Raw genomic sequence first — 15,575 nt, 5'->3', positions numbered from 1 at the left:
ATAGTATTTGCTGGTCCTGTAAGCATGGTCATGATGAACGCAGTGGCTCGAAGCTTTGTCTGGTGGCCTGCGATAGTTCTGCAGATCGAGCAGCTTGCCATGCACTGTTCAGGATACCAGCATGTCCAGAAGAAAGGTGTTCAGAGTAGTCAGAACAACTTCCTGCAGTCCTAGAATCAACTCCTACAACCACCATAGAGAAGGCCCCAGGACCTGAGATTATTTCACAGCCATAATTCTCACCTGCCAATCAGAATGATGACACCTCCCCCCTCACTTCTCAGGAAAGATGTTATCCCACAACAGTAAAAAATTAACAGAGAGGCCTTGAGTCTGGTTTGGGGTACCAACAGTGGGAGGTTTGTTGCCTTTTACAATGTGACATGGGGTGAGGTGGCTGGGACTCATTATGACCACATACTTTATTAATGCCACATTTCTAGTGCCTTATGAAATTTTCAGGGGCAAGCCTTTGTTTTAAAAAAAACAACAAAGCTAACTCTACTAGGCCACCTAATGGTTTTGATTTCTAGCTTGGCTCAGATGATGTGCATTTTAATGTCATCTGTTATTAATTATTTAAGCTCAAGAATTTCCCAAAGTTTCCGTGTTAAGTAAGGCTCTACAGCAAAAACCTCAGTTAAAATGCCCTCAGAGAATTAAAAATGTTATTTCTTTTTAATTTTTCTCACTTTTAATTAATCCTTGGAGACTGAAGTAAAGACTGGGTCCTTTTCACAGTAAATAATTGTTAATAAAGAATCTGTGGCTTTTCCACTTGTGTTTATCTTGGAATCCTCTAAGAGAATGAGTAGATAATATAGCTGCCTGTGCTTTCCCTGTCAATCAATAAGATTATAGCTAATCTGATTTTGGCTTGAATGCTTTCCCATCTGATTTTATAACCTTTAATTCTGTTATAGTCACTAAAAACTCTGTATTTCTACACTGATTATAATTAATGACTGCAATTCACTGCTCTCTCTGCAGGGAATTCCAACATTACATAATCACTGAGAGGAAATTAACTTTCTCAATCTAGCCCTTGGAGACTAGCCCTTTGGTTTTGTATTCCCCCACTGGGGAAATACTCTCACAACATAATCCTGCCAAAACATTCTCCACTCTCAGAAGCTTCTGTTCCAGTACGACCTCCTCTTATTCTTCTCAACTCCAAAGAGAAAATATCCAATCTATTCAGTCCTCCCAAAATCCACCAGGAGACCCTTCATTGTCAAGCTGTCAATGCAAGTATGACCTTCTTTACATGAAACCAGGCTTCCAAATAGTGCTGTAGATGTGGTATCATTGAGGTCTATACTGTTATAGCAAGATTTTACATTTATTATTTTCGATCAGACTTTGAGTAAAGGTCACAATCTTATGCAGGATCTTGACGTAGAGTAATTCAGTCATAGAACACCACTGCACTTTTGCCCCATCTAGTCTGTGCCAAACTATTAATCTGCCTCGTCCCATAAACATACACCTGGATCACAGCCCTCCATACCCCTCCCATCCATGTACCTGTCCAAATATCTCTTAAAAGTTGAAATTAAACCTGCATGCGCCACTACTTGTAATCTCACAAAGCTTCAGTGAGAAAAGCCTGCTTACATTTATCCTATCTATATCCCTTGTAATTTTGCATACCTCTATCAAATCTCCCCTCATTCTCCTATGCTCTGGAGAATAATTTGTTAACTTATTCAACCATTCCCTATAACTCCTGACAACATCTTTGTACAAGTTCGCTGCACTTTTTCAATCTTATTGATATTTTTTCTGAGGGTAGGTGGCCAGGTCATTGGATGGATTTAAGGTAGAAGTTGATAGGCTCTTGACTAGGCCATGAAAGATTATGGGGAGAAGGCAGGAGAATAGGGTTGAGAGGAAAGTGGATCAGCCATGATGAAATGGTGGAGCATACTCGATGGCCTAATTCTGCTCCTGTCTTATGGTCCTATGGACCAGAACTGTACACCATACTTCAAAATAGGCCTCACCAATTCCTTATACAACTTTAACATAACATCCCATTTCCTGTACTCAGTACTTTGATTTAAGAAAGTCAATGTGCCAAAAAGCTCTCTTTACGATCCTCTCGACCTGTTTCACCACTTTCAAGGAATTATGGATCTGCATTCCCATTTTCCTCTGTTGTACCACACTCCTTAATATCCTACCGCTCACCTTGTAAGCCCTGTCCTCACAAAATGCAACATCTCACACATCTCCATTAAATTCCATCTACCATTTTTTCCAGCTGGTCCAGATCCTGCTGCAATCTTTGATAGCCTTCCTCGCTGTTCACTATGCACCCTATCTAGGTGTCATCCATAGATTTGCTGATCCAGTTTACTTCATTATCATCCTTATCATTAATGTAGATGACAGACAATGAAGGACCCAACACCAACCTGAAGTGTCCACAATTCCTTCCTTCTCACCAACGCTGTTCTACCTGCAGTTCGTTGTTTTTTTTTTGTCCGAGCTTCTGGCACTCCACAATTTTTTCTGTGCCTCCAGCATCCCATCTGCCTCCCAATTTATGTGTTGAACCTGTACGTTAACTTTCAGGATTATTTTTTTTTCCTTTTCAGATACCCAGTTCTGCCTGAATATCAATATTTATACAATTCAAATGCATTTACCTTTACCTTCAGTCATAGATAGAGCATGGAGATGCATCCCTCAACACTGACCATTACTGGAATTCAGAAGAATGAGGGGTGACCTCACTGAAACCAGTCGAACGTTGAAAGGTCTTGGTAGAGTGGATCTGATGAGGATCATTCCTGTGGTGGAAAAGTCTAAGACCAGAGGACACAGCCTCAAAATAGAGGGGCATCCTTTTAGAACAGAGGTGGGGAAGAATTTATTTAGCCAGAGAATGGCGAATCTGTGGAATGCTTTGCCACAGGCAGCTGTGGGAGCTGTTTTTCTATACTTTTAAGAAAGAAGTTGATAGATTCTTGGTTAGCTGGGGCATGAAGGTGTACAGGGAAAAGGCGGGAGACTGAAGCTGAGAGGGAAAATGAATCAGCCATGATGAAATGGTGGAGCAGACTCGATGGGCCAAATGGCCTAATTCTGTTCCTATATCTTATGGTCCTATGGTCTTATTAAAGTCTCATTTACACTAATCCAATATTAATCGAGGATTATTTTTATCTTGACTTATGACAAGATGAAATATTGATAATTATTTTTAAATGGAGTATTAAAATGTCCATATGGTATTTACTTGTGTAGAACTGCTAAGTACTTACAGCATATTTTTATTTTGATCATCTGTGGTATTGCTGTGTTTCACCATTTCCTCATATTCTCTATCCAACGGAGGTGCCAACTCATCAGAAATGGGGAAAAAAGTGGAGACAAACTTAGGAATTTTTTGTCTGCATTAAGGAGTAGTTTAATAGATAAACTTTGCAAAGAATTTCATTTTTAGTATGCATTAAGAGTAGTTTGGTAGACAGGCATTTACTATCAAACTATGTTACTATCAAACGGCAATTTCTTGCCTGTTATTAAATCTCTGATTCAGGGAGGAGGTGGAAGTGTCTTTGCATTCAGCACAATCACTGACAGTGACCTAAGTGAACAAATCATCACCTGAGTGGCTCCAACTCCCACACTGAGTCTCATTGTTAGACATTACCTTCACCCACGTAGAAGTTAATGATAGTGAATCTGTGAAATTAAGTCAGTAACGTGATTCCAGCATTTTTCTTAAAATCTGAGTCAGAGCTATTTGTAATAAATATTAACTATAAGCCATAGATGGTTCTGTGTCACAGAACATAGAATGCAGAAGAGTACAAGCCCTTTGGCTCACGATGTTGTGCCAGCCTTTCAATCTACTCCAAGATCATCCTGACCCTTCCCTTTACAACACCATTTTTCTTTCATCCTTGTGCCTATCCTAAATGTCCCTAATTATCTGCCTCTACCACCACCCCCGGCAATGTGTTCTATGCACTGGGGAAAAAAACTACCTCTGACATCCGCCCTATACTTTTCTCCAACCACCTTAAAATTATGCCTCCTCGTATTAGTCATTGCTGTCCTGTGGGTAAAAGGTGCTGGTTGTCCATTCAATTAATGTTTCTTATTATTCTTGTACAGCCACCCCTCATCCTCCTTTGCCTCAAAAGGAAAGGCTCTTTCCTCATAAGACGTACTAGTTTGTAGGGTTGTTCACTGAGCCTGGAGGTTAGGTTGCAAGCGTTTCGTCACCAGTCAAAGTGATGTCATCAGTGCTCAATTGAGTGTCATTTCTGCCGAGTGCTCACATTTATATTGGTCCGAATCGTGTATCAGAGCAACGATTTGGACCAATATAACCACAAGCACTGGGCAGAAACAACACTCAATTGCACACTGATGATATCACCTCAACTGGTGATGAATGGTTTGCATCCTAACCTCCAGACTTGGCACACAACCCTACAATCAAGCAGCCAGCATGAGCCACTGATCCTCTTTTATTTCATATGACATTCTCTCTAATCCAGGCATCATCCTGGTAAATCACGTCAGCATCTGCTGTAAAGCTTCCACATATTTCTATAATAAGGCGGCCAGAACTGAACACAGTACTCCAAGTGTGTTCCAATCAGAGTTTTAGAAAGCTGCAATGGGGGAATGCTGATGTCTAGTGTGGTTTAGTACCTCCCTACTGCTCAGGCAACAATACTTACCCCAGAGGGAACTCTTGAGTCTCTGATATTTATAATTTGTGGCCTTTTAAATGATGGAGCATTGACAGGAACAAATGTCATGTAAAGTTCTGCACATCTACTTAGACAGTCCTGCTGCCTGCTCACTTTTTGTTGTAATAAATACAGCACAACCTTCACATGCACAGCTATTTAAAAATTGCCAGTTACAATTTTAATTTTTTAACCTGTATCTTGCTAAAAGAGTTCGGACTTCCCGTGTGTGTCAGCTTTTGTATCTGCAGTGTAGTCTAGAAATTGCAGCTGTTACTCAATTTTTGAGGTGCTTCTACACTCCTCTGGAAAATGTTGAATGGCCACTTTCATTCTAGAGATGACCAGCAGTGTTGATTGGTGATAGGACAGCATAGTCCATTACTGCTGATTTGCTCCAAAAAAAAATTTGATTTAGATAGTCAACTAATGGTCAATTTTGCATAATTGCAATTTAGTGCAGGATATTTTCTAAATACCAGTCACTGTTTTAACTGTTTGTGCCTGTTTAAAACATTTATGTCACTTACTGCCTCCTGTTTGCAGTAGTCAAGTAGGCACATTAATAATTACAATTCCCTACAATACGAGAGCGGGCCGTGTCAATGCCTGAGTCATAGAATAGTGGAGCATAGAAGGAGCCATTAAGTTTGCTTTTTTAATAGCAACCCTGCAAGGCTGTAAAATAGTTACCCAGTTTCATTTTTGAAGGCTACTTTAATCTGCAGCCATTGCCCTGTCAGGAAGTGTTTTCCAATTTCTAACTATCTGGGGCAGAACCGTTTATATAACTCAGAGCACAGAGCCTTTTGTACTCTAAATTTCTAATTATAAAGTCAAGGATTCTATGTCTTAACAAACTGTCACTTTAAAAATTTGTACACACCTTCAGTTTTAACCCCTTTAAAATCGCACCATTTAGTATGCATAGTATTTCCCTACTTGTCATATCTAAATACTTCATATTTTACTGCACTGAAAATACTCTTCCAAGAGTCTACCTATTCCACCAGCTATTCTGTGTACTCCTGCACGCCATTATTAACCCTCTTGTAGGATGGTGTTATCTGTACATTTCAAATTCATACCACATCCAAGTCATTTCTGTGTAAATCACAAATAATGGAGGTCCTGGTACTGATTACAGGGGAATCTATATTCTAACCCCCCCCCCCCCCCCCCCGCCGCTCTGCTTTCTATTTCTTTGCCAGTTCTGAATCTGTATTGCTGCTGATCCATTTATTGCATCTGCTACAGTTTTGCTGATAAACCTAATTTGGGCCAGTTGAACAAACTTTAAACATCAATTATCAAATTGTTATTGGCCCTTGTCCACATTCTGGATCATCAAAAACAATTCTATTAGCAAACACAAATTGTCGTGCTCAAGATTTTCTGTTACCATCCAAGTTTTTTTTTTCCCAATGGATATTAAATTTCTCCACCAATATTATTTCTGAAAATTTCCCCACTACATCCATGACTGCATTTGCCACATTCATTCCCTTTCCTTTTCTGGAAAGGTTGCAACATTTTAAAGTCATTTTGACTTTTTTTAATAACCTCTGTATAAAAGAGATGAGTTATTATTTCCATAATGTCTGCCCCTCTATTCCTGGGCAATCCAACATGCAACCTGTTTAAACTATATAACATAGCCACTTAAGGACTGGCAACCTACCTCACCACCTATACTTTTTTGCTGTTTCAAAGTTTCAATAACTTCCTCATTAATAACTCTTCTGAACTCATGTTCCTTGGTAATGTTAGATTAGGGTTCAATTTGTTATTTTCCTTGTGGTATAACTTTCTTTATGCTTGTTTATACATTTGTAAATGTTCAGTGGATTTTCAGTAACTTGTGGCATAGCTGGTTCTGTATCTTTTATAGTTTTTACTGTCTGCAGCCTGTGTCACCCGCCATAAATCAAACTATCTCAGAAGCTGTTTTTACCAAAGGAATTTTCTTACCTGTCTAGTTTGAGCTAGTTTTTTAGTGTAAGATGACCTCTTTCTTTGTCTTTCTTTCGTCCTTATTTATGGTTGTGAGTTTGTTATGAACACCTAATAAAACCGCCATAATTACCTTATTCTTGACTTCAGAAGAAAATTCTAGAAAATATCATCTCCAGATCCAACAGTACTCATTTACTACTTGAGTAATACCTTGTGCTTCATGTCTTTGTGTTCTTCCAAGTCAATGATCTGCCATCAGAGGTGGAAAAGTTAGAGTTGACATAAGTGTTGAGATGCAGTGAAACGGAGGACACAAAAGTGTAACATGGAGCTATGCAGGAGAAATTAAATGACAAATCAGTTAATGGTGTACTGGTAAAGGAGTTGCTATTGGGATAAATAACAAAATTTTTAGAAATGTGATAGTAGTGAAGAATAAAAATAAATTGAATTAGCACCAATATATCTTGATCCGTAATAGTACAGAGATCTACAATTTGACATCTGGCAACCATTTCTATGGGGCACTTAAGCAGATAACTAATGATAGTGGTAATTGCTAACAAAGAAGAAAGCATTAAAAGTTAATGATTCATGAATACATTATCTGAAGGGGTAAGACTTACCAGGTATTTCTACTTCACCTGGGCACCTTAAATCATTCAGAGCATATTAAAAATGACTTTTTCCCTATCACTACGTTCTATTAATTTCCAAGAAATGATGAAAGTTCTTAGCTTGAAATATTGTTTTTTCCTCTCCCCCTCTCCCCAGATGATGTCTGACCCACTGAGGATTTCCAGCATCTCCTGATTGTATTAAAGATTTCCAGTATTGAAAGCATTTTAAATTTGTATTTTTTTTAATACTGCATGGGAATACAGTTTTCCATGGGAATACTGCAGCCAATGGGTCCCTGCAAGGACCCTAGTTCAGTTTCTGGTGAGACCTGGGTGTTAATTATGAAGTGCAAAAAATATTCAGTGCGGTGATCAGGCTACATCTGGTATGCAAATTTGATGGCCAGGATGAAAGGCAGTCAGACAATACAGTGAAGCAACATGGATAACAAAAAGTGATAGATGGGGTGCAGAGTTCTAAAGTTCAAAGTAAATTTATTATCAAAGTACATGTATTCATTTTTCTTGTGGGCATACTCAGTGAATCCACAATAGAATAATAACTGTGATTGGATGAATGAAAGACTGCACCAATTTGGACATTCAACCAATGTGCAAAAGACAACAAATCGTGCAAATACAAAATGAAAGAAATAATAATATTAAATAAATAAGCAATAACTATCGAGAACATGAGATGAAGAGTCCTTGAAAGAGAGTCCTTAGGTTGTGGGAACATTACAATGATGGGGCAAGTGAAGTTGAAAGAAGTTATCCCCTTTGGTTCAAGAGCCTAAAGGATGACGGGCAATAACTGTTCCCGTGCCTGGTGCCTACCTTCTTCCTGATGGCAACAGTGAGAAGAGACGTAACCTGGGTGGGGAGGGCTCCTGATGATGGAAGCTGCTTTCCTGATGTGCGCAATGGTAGGGAGGACGTTACCCGTGATGGACTGGGCTGTGTCCACTACTTTTTGTAGAACTTTCTGTTCAAGGGCTTTGCTGTTTTAATCCCAGGCTGTGACACAGCCAGTCATTCTATGCTCCACCACACATCTATAGAAGTTTGTCAAAGTTTTAGGTGTCATGACAAATCTTCACAAGCTCCTAAGGAAGCAGAGGCACTGTTGTGCTTTCTTTGTAATTGCATTTACATGCTGGGCCCAGGCCAAGTCCTCTGAAATGATAACACTGAGGAATTTAAAGCTTCTGACCCTCTCCACCTATGATCCTCTGATAAAGACTGGCTTATGTTCTGTGGTTTCCTCCTCCTGAAGTCAATATTCAACTCCTTGGTCTTGCTGACTTGAGTGCAGGATTGTTGTTGTGGCACCACTCAATCAGATTTTTGATCTCTCTCCTAAATGCTGATTTGTCGCCACCTTTGAATAGTTGCTTCCTCAGCAAGTTTGAATACTACATTGGAGACACGCTTAGCCACAAAGTCGTAAATATAAAGAGAGTAGATCAGGGGGCTAAGCACACAGCCTTGTAGTGCGTCCATGCTGATGGAGATTGAGGAGATGTTGTTTCCAATCCAAACTAACTGGGGTCTGCAAGTGAGGAAGTCGAGGATCCAATTGCACAAGGAAGTATTGAGGCCAGAGTCTTAAAGCTAATTGATTAGTTTTCAGGGATGATAGTATTGAATGCCAAGCTGTAGTTGATAAAGAGCATCCTGATGGATGAGTCTTTGCAGTCCGGATATTTCATGGTTGAGTGAAGAGCCAATGAGATGGCGTCTGCTGTGGGCCTGTTGTGCTGGTAGGCAAACTGGAGCTGAACCAAATCTCTCCTCAGGCAGGAGTTAATATGTTTCATCACTCACCTCTCAAAACACTTCATCGCAGTGATGTAAGTGCAACTGGATGACACTCATTGAGGCAAGCTACCACGTTTTTCTTAGGCACCAGTATAAGTGAAGCCTGCTTGAAGCAGGTGGGTACCTCAGACGGCTGGAGAGAGAGGTTAAAGATCTCAATGAACATTCCAGCCAGCTGATCAGTTCAAGTCTTTAATACTTGGTCAGGTATCCCCTCTGGGCCGGATGCTTTTCATGGGTTCATCCTCCTGAAGGCTGCTTGCACATCAGCCTCGAAGACTGAAATCACAGGATCATCAGGGGCAGTGGGAGTTCGTGATGGTTCCTCCATGTTTTGATGGTCAAAGTGAGCATCAAAGGCATTGAGCTCATCTGGAAGCGAAGCCCTGTTGTTACCTGTGTCACAAGAGGTGGCAGCATTCAAGCCCTGCCACAACCGTCAAGCATCCTTTGTTGATTCAAATTTAGTCCGGAATAGCCTGTTTGCCCTGCGATGACTTTTTGGAGATCTAACCCGGACTCTTTATAACTTTCTTGGTCACCAGATGAACGCCTCTGATCCGACCATCAGCAGATTGTGGATCTAGTGGTTCCTGCAGGGGGCCCGGGGTCCAATGGTGGGTGCGAAGTTGGAAATTATGGGAGTGTGCTGATAAGCAAGCATACACAGCCTTGTAAAGCAGCATTTGAGAGGAATTCTAAGTCACAGAAATATCATGAGAGAATAAATGTTTGAATCATTAACTTTTAACCATTTTGTAATTAGGGATTACTTCTTTCATTAGTTCTCTGCTCAAAGAACCTACAAAAGCAAGTTGAGAGAATAAAGTGCCTCTTAGCAAAGTGGGTGATCTACTGCAGTTGTACAAGGCCTTGGTGAGACCGCACCTAGAATATTGTGTGCAGTTTTGGTCCCCTAATCTGAGGAAATACATTCTTGCCATAGAGGGAGTACAAAGAAGGTTCACCTGATTGATTCCTGGGATGGCAGGACTTTAATATGAAGAAAGACTGGATCAACTAGGCTTATATTCGCTGTAATTTAGAAGATTGAGGGGGGGGATCTTATTGAAATGTATAAAATTCTAAAGGGATTGAACAGGCTAGATGCAGGAAGATTGTTTTCGATGTTGGGGAAGTCCAGAGTGAGGGGTCACAGTTTAAGGATAAAGGGGAAGCCTTTTAGGACTGAGATGAGGAAAAACTTCTTCACACAGAGAGAGGTGAATCTGTGGAATTCTCTGCCACAGGAAACAGTTGAGGCTGGTTCATTGGCTATATTTAAGAGGAAGTTAGATATGGCCCTTGTGGCTAAGGGGGTCGGGGGTATGGAGAGAAAGCAGGTACAGGGTTCTGAGTTGGATGATCAGCCATTATCATACTGAATGGCGGTGCAGGTTCAAAGGGCCGAATGGCCTACTACTGCACCTATTTTCTATGTTTCTAATAGTAGATCTAGTGTCACACTCTCTCTCAATGGGATTTCTACTTACTGATGAAGGAAACTTTCCTGAACATATATGACAAACTCGAGCCCATTTTTGAGTATGGGATTCCCAGTCAATATGTCAAAAATTAAAATCACCTACTATAACAACCTTATGTTTCTTGCAGCAGTCTGTGATCTCTCTACAGATTTGTTCCTCTAAATCTGTAGGACTGTTGGGTGGTCTGTAACATAGTCCCATTAAAGTGGGAGTCATACCTTTCTTGTATCTCAGTTCTACCCATTACTCTTCAGTATTGAGTACTCCAGTCTGTCCAGATGGAGCACTGTCGTGACATTTCCCCGATGAGTAACGCCACCCCTCCCACTTTAATCCCTCCCACTCTGTCATGTCTAAAACACCATAAACTTCTTCATGCCAAATTTAATATAGCAAAGTAGTAGCACTTTATATTCTAATATTGACATGATGAAATCCAAATGTACACTGCTGAGATGAGCCCCGTCAGTTATTTGAAAGGAAATGTTAACTAGTGATTGTGGCTGTCTGTTGATGATTGAAGCAAGAGATTGGCATATTGTACAGGGTAGTCCACACTTTTAAAATAAACATATGCAGGTTATATGAGGCAAATGATTGGTGCATTGAAATTCCTATGGAGGCTACCAATGCAATAGATCTGCACTAGAGTCTCCCACTTCTGAATTTGCTTCTTCAGCCCTATTTACTGCAGTGTCTTTTAAGATGACAGGGAAACAAAGAAAGATGGGTGTTTTCTCTGTAATCGTGTGAGGTTCCTCCCACAGCCTAAGGACATTTGAGTTGGTAGGATAATTGCCCAATGCATATTGCCTTGGCATGTCAGCCAGAGTACTCAACAATAGTGAGCCTGAATCGGAACCCATCACTGTTCAGACAGGAGTCAAATATGTCTGTATCATTGTACCCACTCTATTTGCTATCTTTATTGTTGCCGCCCTTCACCTCATTGGCCAAGACCTGCCACAGCGAGTCTCAATTGTGTATAGAATGGACAATAGGCTTTCAACCTCAACTAGTTCAAGGCCAAGAACAAAGTCAGCCCCAGCACTATCATGGAGCTTCAGTATGCAGATGACAACGTTATTGCCAGCAAACTTTGAAGAAAACCTCCAATGTATCCTGAATGTCTTTGCCAAAGTATATAGAGTTCTGGGTCTTGTTCACAGATCCTACATCAGTCATCACCCATCTAGCTCTCTATAAAAGTTGGCAATGTCGCCCTTGAAAATATAGGCTATGTCCCTTACCTTGGCAGCATTCTCTCCTCAAAAGCAGACATCGACTCAGAGCTCAACCACTGCCTGAGAGGTGCTAGTGGAGCCTATGCAAGTTTAAGGAAAAGAGTCTTTGAAGATTGTGACCCAACAATCCTTGCGTTTTCCTTCCTACATAACTGCATGGAGGTGAATCATGGACCGCAGCAATGCAGTAGACATCTGAAATCCCTTAACAACACCAACAAACAGCCTTGCGAAAGATTTTGAGGATCAGCTGGAAGAGCAAATACAATAACAGCAGCGAAGAGGCCAACATGAACAGCATTCTCACTACAATAAAGCAACAGCGGCTCTGATGGGTAGCTCATGTCATTCAAATGCCTAACTTGCATCTCCTCAAACAGATCCTTTACTCCCAGTTGAAGGAAGGTCAGTGAGCCCCTGGTGGGCAAAGAAATGCTTCAAACATCAAAATCAGCTTGAAGTATCTATGTCTAAAACCTGGGAGGACATTGCACTCAGTAGATACACCTGGAGGAGATCTGTTCAAGAGGGACTGCACTACATGAGCAGCCTCCACTGTGCCACAGAGAACAAGCAGCAGCTGCAGAAGGAGAGAACAAACAACCAAAAGGTCCGCCTGCTAACTACAGCCACCACTTACTCATGTCCACACAGCAATAGAACATGTAGGTCCTGGACCAAACTCTGTAGCCACCTGAGGACACAGCAGTAGTCAAACCCTTAGGAGAACATCTGACTCGACTCCAGCAATCGCACTACTTTTGCCACTAGTCCGTGTGTTGATGGGTAGTGGGATCTAAATTCAGATTGTGGCAAGAAAAAAAATGAAGCGACCGATAATTGGTTTATAATTGGCATGTGTTCCGTGATACTTGTATGCCATCCAGAGAGATCATTCCAAATGAGGTAGTACAAAAGGATAAACAATAACAAAATGCAGAATATACTGTGTTACAGTTGCAGTCAATTAAGTGAAAGGGCCACAATGAAGTAGATTGAGAAATCAAGAGTTCATTTTTCTCATACAGGTTATCTGTTCAGGAGTCTGATAACTGCTGTTCTCGAGGATGATGGTGCGTATTTTCAAACTTTTGTATTTTCTGCCTGATGGGATGGGGGAGAAGAGAGTTGACCATGGTGGGAGGAGTCTTTGATAAATTTTGGTTGTTTTCCTGAGGCAGTGAGAAGTGGAGACAGAGTCAGTGGAGGAGAGGCTAGTTTTCTTGTGATACATAGAGTGGGCTATGTTCAAAACTCTGCAGTTTCTTGTGGTCTTGGGCAGAGCAGTTGCTATAGCAAACTGAATCTGAACAGGATTTTTTTTTGTGGTTCATCTGTAAAAAAAAATAATTGGTGGGGGTTATCAAGGACATGCTAAATTTCCTTGGTCTTCTGAGGGAGAAGTGCTGCCTCTTGGCCATTATGTTTATGCGATTAGACCAGAAAACATTTGTTGGTTATATTTACACCTAAGAATTGAAGTTTCCGACTATCTCCACTCCATTAATTGATGCCATTAATGGTATGTACTTTGCCCCTCTTCCTAAAGTCAATGACCAACTGATCTGCTTTGCTAACAATGAAAGAAAAGTTGATATCTTGACACCTCTCCATGAGGCTTTCTATCTCCTTCCTGTACTCCATTTCATCCATGTGTAACCCTTGGTTCGGCTAGCAGCCTAATCTAGGGGAAGACAGCCCTCGGCCCAGCCAAACTTAAGAAATCCTGTTTGGGTGGATGCTGCGCAATGTGACCCCTGTTAAACATCAGTACCACCAAATAACAAACAGTACACAATATGCGATTGAACGATTGAGCTTTAGAATTCTTAATTTGACTATATGATTAGTAAAGAAACGAGAAAAGAAAAGGGCCCATTCTCATGAAACAGCCTAATGCGCCATCTTACAGCTCATGGTCCAGTCCACTTGTTTCCTATCGACCTCCTCCAAGCATAGCCAACCCTCGGATCCATTTTCCAAGTCCACTCCGTCCAGCAGTCTACCAACTCTCTCCATTCGCGTCTTCTCTCTCTCTCCAAAAGACCGCAAAATCCCTGCTCCCAGACCCACAAGAAAGAACAACATCCCTCTCATTGGATAGCCCCACATTCCAAAGCCCCGTTATCTCTAGTCATAACCCAAACATTGCTGCTACAGAGAAGCCATTACATTGACAGCGAAAGCTTACAGTGCATTACGCGTGTTTGAGATCTGGGCCACTGTGATGGTGTCATCTGCAAACTAGTAGAAAGAGTTAGGGCAGAAGCTGGTGACACAGTTGTGAATGTGTAGAGAGTAAAATTGGGGGTTGAGCACACAGCCTTGTGGGGCACCAGTGTTGACTCCAGGCAGATGGCGTCGGCCATGGGCCTGTTTCAGTGGTAGGTGCTAGTTGATGAGTTCCATGACCAGCATTAGTGTAAGTGGGTCAGTCAATGTTTGAGGCAGCCTAGGTGTTGAAAGGATGTATCTTTCTATCTTCTTGTGACACTATCTATGAATCCATAATGTTATCTGTCTCTGTGACTCTGTAACAAATTGGCATATGTTTAATTAATAGAAAATTATATTTGGTCCAAATTCTCATCTGGTAAAAGATCTCAGCTGGAGTGATAGAATTACTCCTGTCCTACCACACCATTCATTGCAACATTGGATAAGTACAGGCAGCACCTATCAGCTTGTTTACAATTATGAGGTTCATATTTTCTATGATTTACTCCAATATATGTGGTTGGCAAATAAGTTAAAGAATATTTGATAAATGTAGACACATTGCTAGGGAAAACATTGTTATGATTGCAATTCTTTGTAATTAATGGGTATGGGATGTGGTGTAGACATGAAGGCAAATTTAGTTCAGGCAATTAAATAATATGACATTTTGGGCAATTTTTCTGCACACTTGGCATTGCAGATTTTATTTCCATTTTGTCCAGCACTGTTGCATGAAATATGTATTTTCCAACCCATGATGGTGTGTTTTCTTTTTCTTCCATCAGTCATTGCTTAAAGATGCATGATGATTTTTGTCTTTGGAGAATACCAGTTAATGAGCTATGCAACTGTGAAGGTGATATGTAAGAGGGGAATTACACCAGAATCATAGTGCTCTATATAATAGTGACATTCTACATAATTTAATTTAACATTGCACAGAGGCCATGTGGATTGAGGGTTAATGAGCATCATCAGGAGGAATGGCTGCATTCCTCCTTCCAACCCCACCCCCCACACATTTCCATTTCAGCCCATACATTTCACATAATTTCCTGTCAAAACTCTGCCAGAGTGACTAGTAATGATCCTCCTTTGAGATGGCAAATTCTGATGGGAATGTTTTATTTGAAGGAACTTAATCCTTCTTAGTATTTAATGAAAGGGAAACCCTTGGCACACTTTAGACATACAAGTCTGAGCAAAACAGAAATTAAAGTAACTATTGTGTGGATAATAATGGGGGAAAACAAAAAATTGTTAGATCTCTATATAGAAATAGATGTTTAACTGGAGTCTGGAGAACATGTTCAAAACTCTAAAAGCTGTTAAAATTTATTATATTTGTCAAAATAAACTAAGCTTGCTTCAGGTTTTTATTCCTGGTATTTAAAGCATGATCACGTTGAAGGTTCTCGGCTCGAAATGTCATGAGGGTGCCAGACCTGCTGAGTTCCTCCAGCATTTTATGTGTATGGATCTGAATTTCTAGCATCTACAGAATTTTGT

General features: G+C 40.6%; 1 protein-coding gene across 3 annotated transcripts in view; it reads left to right on the top strand.

Moving 5' to 3' along the window:
• gpr45 (G protein-coupled receptor 45) overlaps nt 1–15,575 on the top strand; it is a 53,880-nt gene that overhangs the window by 14,748 nt on the left and 23,557 nt on the right. The window contains exon 1 of one of the 3 annotated variants that reach the window (XM_059963314.1): nt 12,899–12,919. The exons of the other annotated variants lie outside the window; for them this stretch is intronic. The gene's annotated coding sequence lies outside the window, so the exon portion shown is untranslated. Of the gene's footprint in view, nt 1–12,898; nt 12,920–15,575 lie in introns of those variants that run through there. 3 annotated transcript variants of the gene reach the window in all.

The sequence above is a fragment of the Hypanus sabinus genome, chromosome 3, assembly GCF_030144855.1.
Source record: "Hypanus sabinus isolate sHypSab1 chromosome 3, sHypSab1.hap1, whole genome shotgun sequence".
NCBI lineage: Eukaryota > Metazoa > Chordata > Chondrichthyes > Myliobatiformes > Dasyatidae > Hypanus > Hypanus sabinus.
The sequence above is the reverse complement of the archived record's forward strand: the minus strand, read 5'-3'. Positions and strand labels throughout refer to the sequence as shown.